Source organism: Bombyx mori, chromosome 9, assembly GCF_030269925.1.
Source record: "Bombyx mori chromosome 9, ASM3026992v2".
Taxonomy (NCBI): Eukaryota; Metazoa; Arthropoda; class Insecta; order Lepidoptera; family Bombycidae; genus Bombyx; species Bombyx mori.
The window spans coordinates 5695280-5702859 of NC_085115.1; positions in this window are offsets into that span (position 1 = coordinate 5695280).

Genomic DNA, 7580 nt, shown 5'->3' on the forward strand with positions numbered 1-7580 from the left:
CATAGGCCAGCAAATGGCCCTAAATTGACGCCAGCTGACCGCCGGGCTCGTTTTCGATTTGCACAAGAACACGTCAACTGGACAGCCGACCAGTGGAAAGCAGTCCTGTTCTCAGACGAGTCCAGAATGTGTCTTCATGATAATGATGGACGTGGAAGGGTCTACAGAAGGCGCTCAGAGCGATTTTCCCAATGTTGCATCACAGAACGTGTAGCATACGGCGGTGGTTCGTGTATGTTCTGGGGAGGTATCTCACTCGAACGAAAAACAGAGCTTGTCTTCATAGTTGGGGCCAATATTAGGCGACAAACAAGAGGTCTAACATCTCAACGATACATAGAGGAAGTTCTACAAGAACATGTCGTACCATTTGGCCGTTTAATTGGAAGTAACTTCCTTTTTATGCATGACAATGCAAGACCTCATACCGCTGCGATAGTGAGACAATACTTACAAGAAGTAAATGTACCCGTGATGGAGTGGCCAGCTCGGAGCCCGGACCTTAATCCGATTGAACACTTGTGGGACGAATTAAAAAGGAAAATTAGAGGTCGAAATAGTGCTCCAGCTAATCTCCAGGAGCTACAAAATGCGCTCAAAGAGGAATGGGACGCCATGCCACAAGACTATCAGAAACTTGATAGAGTCGATGGGGAATCGGTGTGAAGCTGTAATTCGGGCAAGAGGGGGCAATACTTGTTACTAATAAATGATTTTTCAGTATTATTTGTTTTTTTTTTATTAATCCCCAAATTTTAAACGGTTTAGTTGAGTAATCATTTTGTAATAAAGATTAAATTGTTGTTGAATTTTATTTTCCTCAAGAAAGTAACCTTATCTCCACTTATATGGTATCATTGAATAGGTATTGAACTAACCTTTAACCCTATGTTAAAAAATATATGTATTTTTTTAAATTAAAAGAAGTAAATAATATTTTTCAAAAAATGTACAGATGTGCGATTTCATTGCACCCGAGTGTATTATTATTACGTTCAAACTCTAAAGGAAACTGAGTAGCGGAAAATTGTCAATTAAACTGTTGACACATCCGTGAATTTTTTTTGACGAGCCTGACATTGCACTGTGAGACTAGGGAGTAAATAGGTATGCAATAAAAAATTATCTCATCTTCTATCTTCTTTTTCTATATATATAAAAATGAATTGCTGTTCGTTAGTCTCGCTACAACTCGAGAACGGCTGGACCGATTTGGCTAATTTTGGTCTTGAATTATTTGTGGAAGTCCAGAGAAGGTTTAAAAGGTAGATAAATATGAAAACGCTTGGAATTAAATAAAAATAACAATTTTGTTTTTCCTTTGATGTGTCCCCCGTCGGACGGATTCCTTTTGTTTGTTTTAAGTTTATTTTATACAAAAGTTTAGGTCTTTTATTTATCGATTGAGGCAATACAAAGTCTGCCGGGTCGGCTAGTTTATTATTAAAAGATACCGTGATTGGTCTGTTTAGTTACAATCGTTCTATACCCTCACTTATCAATCAATGTTATTGATAAATAAATCGATTTTTTTTTATCACAGGTCTACAAATGTTCAGATGATTTCAGTACATCCAATTCACAGCATAGATAAAACATAACATTAAGATTTGCTACATTTTTTTCACCTATTCATGGTAAACCTTGGAAATTATATTGTTTGTCTATCGTACCCGATTTATTTTATAAGGCAAGGCCAAACTCACATTTTAGAAGATAGATAATTTACATAATAAAATATCTCGTCAATGGCCGTTACGATTAACCAATATTTGTGGATTATAATAATTTGAAACGGTGCGATAAAGCTTAAGTAATCAGAGCGAGCATACACGCGATGCGTGATATACACGTGAATTAAAAAAAAGTGTCATGCCTCTATAAATAATCTAACAGGAAAACCTTTTCTCAATATTTACAGAACTTTTAATATTGACATATCCCGAATTGTTCTTATACACCTTCTATAACGAATATATTGATTTGGGCTTTGCTAGGTAGAATACAATTAAATTGTTTTCATTACGTCAATATTTGATGACGAGTCTTATCCAAATAGTATAGCGTGTATTCTACGAGAATATCTTATGCAAGAAGTTGTTGTTTATGTAAACAATTAGATGTATTTTTAGAATAGTACTGTATTATAAAATGTAGTGATGTTTGTGATTATTTTCTTAATTACGAAAGAGGTTTATCACAATTGTTATCATAAACGTCATTATTGGAATCATCATCATTGAATGGATAATTGTCGTCATATTATTAGGGTTGTGTTTGAATACTAAATTCACCTAATATTAGACATTTAAAATGATTTGTTTTGCCTAACCCAATCTTACATAGAATGTAAAGTAACATTCCAGAAGCCAAAGTGAGCAGTACCACGTATCACTATTTTAGCCCTAACTTCTGAAACCTGTCAAACTAATCTGCTATCTAATGTACATTGACTTTTTCCTATCTATGCTGATAGCATTGAGAGGTTATATTATTATCAGCTTCTCCTTGACGTGTAGGTGAGTTCATGGGGCTCAAACCGGGTGTGTTGCTAACACCAGCCCTAGCGAGAGCAGTGCTTCGCAGAATCTACCACCGGATCGGAAACGCGACCCACTGAAAAGATCCGGCGAGAAACTCAGTGGGCTCTGTCTCTGGTTTAATTCACTCATTGACGATGCTACGATAGTAGCCTTCTTTATAATATCAAAAATGCGTACAAAAAACATTATTTTTAAATAATACTAGAGGCATCCGATTGCGCTCTGCATAGTCTTCCATTATTTTTCGGTAGTACTATGATAGAAACTTTCCCTGGAGTGCCAACCATAATATCATGTTTCATTTCAACCGGACCAATGGATTAGGGGTGCGTAGATGACAAACATACATTAATTTTTATTTTATACAATAAATAGACGACCGGTGAAGGCAATCGCTCTCTTTGCTATATTGTATCGAAAAAGTATCTATTAAATTTTCTCTTTTCTTTTGTTATTGACGTTATCTTTGTCAAACCGAGGAAACTGTTTGAACGAGCATGTGAGGAAATGGCATCTGATTTGTTATCGCCTATTTAAATATAGACGATAAACGATTGAATCTTAACGCTCCGCTATGACAATTCTAATAAAAAAATTATTTCAAAAGAACCTAGTCTTGAGAATTACGTACGAACGCAATGGATATTAAATCAGCCAAATCGGAATATACAAGTGCCGCTCGTCGCGATTTTTGAATGTACCCAAAATAGAATTATTTATATTCGTTTACGGAAACGAAAAAAATGTTTAAAAAAAATATCATATTTTTTTATAGCATGTGAAATCTGAGAAAATTAAAAAGGCAACGCTATTAAAGTTGCTTATTTTCTTACAAATGTATCAATCTTTAAATATCTATCTAATCAAATCCTTAAATATCTATCTAGTCAAAGATAATATTTTCATTAATTTTTACTTTGACACCTCGAACCAATTGATTCTTTTGTAATCTAAATTTCGATAGGGAATGGATCTCGTGAGAAGGACCTCGAATGTTTCATACGTGTTTCCTATGCGAAATCGGGATGTTATCCGCTCATCGTTCTCGTCGAACCCGTCGCTTGCGACGAAGAGCTCGGTGAGTAAATTAAACCACAGACACAGCTCACTGAGTTTCTTGCCGGATCTTCTTAGTGGGTCGCGTAGGTGACGGTAACCACTCACCATCAGATGGGCCGTATGCTCGTCTGCCTACAGGGGCAATAAAATATATATATATATATATATATATATTATTCATCCATAGACGTCCCTGCAGGTATAGAGGCAAAAAGTTTATGTATCATGTTGACTGTGAATTCTAATAGCATCGAGTAGGCCCTATTCGTATATTTTGAAACTAGCGACCCACCGGCCATCGCAGGGATGAATCAAGATGTTTTGCATTTTTATAAAGTACATTACCTACAGTAATTTTCATATACATATTAATAATATTTTTCCCAAACTCAGATCAATTTCTAATAATTTTATATAGATACTAGCTGACCCGGCAAACGTTGTGTTGCCTTAAATAAGATTTCTAGGGAAATTCTACTGTAGAAATAAAAACCTCATTTAACTACATAATACCTCATTATAAACAAAAAAATATATCCAAAAAATTAAAATAAAAAATAAATGTTTGGGGTGGACAACCCTTTTCACTTAGGGGTATGAAAAACAGATAGTAGCCGATTCTCAGACCTACTGAACATACTATTGATACACAAATAAAACCAACAAAACATGGCTGAAAAATGTATAGTATTGTGTAGCTCTCAAATATATTAAGTGTATAATCTATGATGTATAGTGAGTAAGTAAGACAGGAGACCGGCTTCGTCCCCATCCCTACTACGTGATGTTTGTTGGATCAGTGGTGACACCTGGTGGGGATAGCTGATCGATTGATAGTTGATCAGTAGTCGACCGGCGAGCGCGGGAGATCAAATTCAATTTAAAAAAAATCATAATTAAAGGAACTTGAAATTATAAACTCTGAATAAGAATTTATCGTACTACAATTATAATATTTGATTGCCATCTTGCAACCTTATTGCGGATGGAAAAATAGGGGTTGATCGTATAAGAGTGAAAATTGAGAGTAATATGATTTTTTTTATTTTAAGTCATGATAAAACTTGCCAAAAAAATTAAAGTTTATAATTAACAAAAAATAGGGGTTGATCATAGAGGGATGAAAAATTGAGAGTAACATCAGATTTTTTATTTTAATTCATGACAAAATAAAAATAAAAATGAAAATCTTGCCAAAAAAATTAAAGTTTATAATTAACAAATAAAAAATAGGGGTTGATCGTAGAGGGGTGAAAATTTCAGAGTAATATGATTTTTTTTATTCTACGTCATGACAAAATAAAAACAAAATTCTCGCAAAAAAATTTAAAATTTTTAATTAGCAAATAAAAAATAAGGGTTGATCGTAGAAGGGTGAAAATTGAGGATTGTATGTATTTTTGTATGTTGTATCATAAAAAAATAGAAATTAAAAATTTTGTCTACAAAATAAAAATAAAAATTTAGGGGTGGACTACCCCTAACATTTAGGGGGATGAAAAATAGATGTTGGCCGATTCTCATAGATACCGGATAAGCACAAAAAATTTCATCAAAATCGGTCAAGCCGTTTCGGAGGAGTATGGCAACGAAAACTGTGACACGAGAATTTTATATATTAGATGTCATTACTTAACTTGACTAACTGATTCATCAACGCAGAGCCCAAACCCTTGGGACTATAATCTTGTAATTTTTTGAGTAGACGGCTCTTAATTTCTCATGTACAAGAAGCCTTAATGTTTTATCATTATTCTTAAATAAGACATTGGCTTTAACATTTAACTCCATGCTTTTTCCTTCAATAGTCCAAAAAAGTGGCGACTGATGGTGATTTTTCATACAAACTTTGATCCATTTCTTGACAGTCAAAATTAGAAAGAAAAAAACGCCAGAATACCTTTATTTCCAAACAGATGATGATTCCAGACATTAGGATGTAGGTACTACTCTATCAAGAAAGTACCTACCTACCGGGAAAAGATCGGTAGTTCAGAAAATGTTAGTTAATCAAAATCATCAAAATTATAACCTTCAAAGTAGGCTCCTTTAGAAATGATACACTTACACCAACGAATAACCCAATCATGAAAACATTTTTAACGCCTTTTTCCGAATTGTGTTCAGTTTTCGCCGCGAATTCCTCTACATTGAATGAAAAAGGGTGTCACAAAGTGGTAATTTGAGCTTAGGAAAAATAAAGAAGTCAGCTGGAGCAATATCTCTGATGAATAAGGTGGTTGCTCCGTGGTATTTGTTGAGTTTTTGGTAAAAATACGTTCACAATGATCGCACTGTGTGAAGGTGCGTTATTGTAATGCAAATCTAACAATTATCTTTCGACAAAACTGGGATGTTTCGTCGAATTTTCTCTCTTAAACACTGCATAACGCTTAAATAATATTTTTTTATTTACCACAATACCGCGATGTGTTTTTTTCGGTTTTGGTTCAGTTGCAAGGTGCCACTCCGAAGCTTGTTTATTAGTTTGCAAACTCGTAAACCCACATAAGTAATAATGCGTTTCATGAATTTTGGGTGGGAATTTACTTGTTTCAGCATGTCCTCAGCGACTTTCATGCGGTTGAGCGTGGAGAAAATTCAGGTCTTTTGGGACTAGCCGAGCGGAAACGTTATCATACCCAAATTATTATTGAAAATGATACGGATCCACCCGTGAGACACAGAAGGTTCGGCGGCTATCTCTCTTAAACTTGAAGGAGGATGCTCAGTCACTATTTCCTTCACTTTGCCTCAGTGGCAGACGTTGATCGCTTATCAGAGCGAGGCAAATCTTCTATCACATCTCAACCGCTTTGTAGCATTCATAAGCACGTGTTTTTGACACGTGATTCTTATTTGACACGTATTTTGGACACGAGTGATACTGAAAACGAAATCTATTAGCGAAGCAAAATATAAGACAAATTATTTGTTCGGTGTTTTTGTCTATTATAAAATATAACTAAAAAAAGTACCTACTGTACTCAAACTCCGCGTTACAATGAAAAACATGTGTGCTAAACCAACAAAAACAAAAAAAAAAAGTTTGGAACCACAAATAAATCATTCATTTCCGATAGGTACTTTATTGACTGAATGTAACTATACTAAAATTCGTTCATCTCACTTGAAAATTACGAACTTCTATCTAACGGTCCATCGTGAAATTAAAAGCTGTCTACTGTCAACATGACAAGATTGCTGAGCAATTTGGACTCTGCATTGATGAATAAGTCAGTCAGGAGAAGTATTCACGCAATTATTATTAGAAATTAATCTTATTTATACTGCGGACCATGCGGTCTTCTTTTACAGGAAGTAGTAGGGTCAAGAACAGATCCAATATCTGTAAAGTTCGAGAACAGATATAATAACATACTCTTATGTTTTCAGGGTTTTCTGGAAGTTTTATTATTATTTCAATCCCGTGACTCAGATTAATGGTGTGATTTCACATTGTAGGGTATGGGCGACGAGGTTTGAAACAAGACGGGACTCTAGCTTGAATACTCAAATGATTAGGTACTATAACATAAAGTTTTTTTATTCCGTTGCAACATGGAAAAGCAACATGCTCTAAGTTTCTATTTAGAAATGGAAAACTCCATCAGATCCTTTCTAAATAACATGTATTTGTTTAAGCTTTATATAATTATAACTAGTTGTTTAACTTAAGATATAAATTTATCATTTCCAACGTAACTATAGGGTAAACAAACATGGTCTATTTTTAATGTACAATGAGGAACTTAATTAATATCAAGTTGTATTCGTTCATAATCAGGGACCAGAATGCAAAATTGAGGTCAGTTATAATCATTAAACGTATTGTATATTTTCCAAATAGATATTTTAAAAACTTTAGAACGACTTATACGTTACAAGGTTAATATTAAGGAAATTATTAAAAATGATAGAACATAATAAGTTAAATGTAACACTATTAATTAATAGGTATTTGAATGCTTTTGTTTA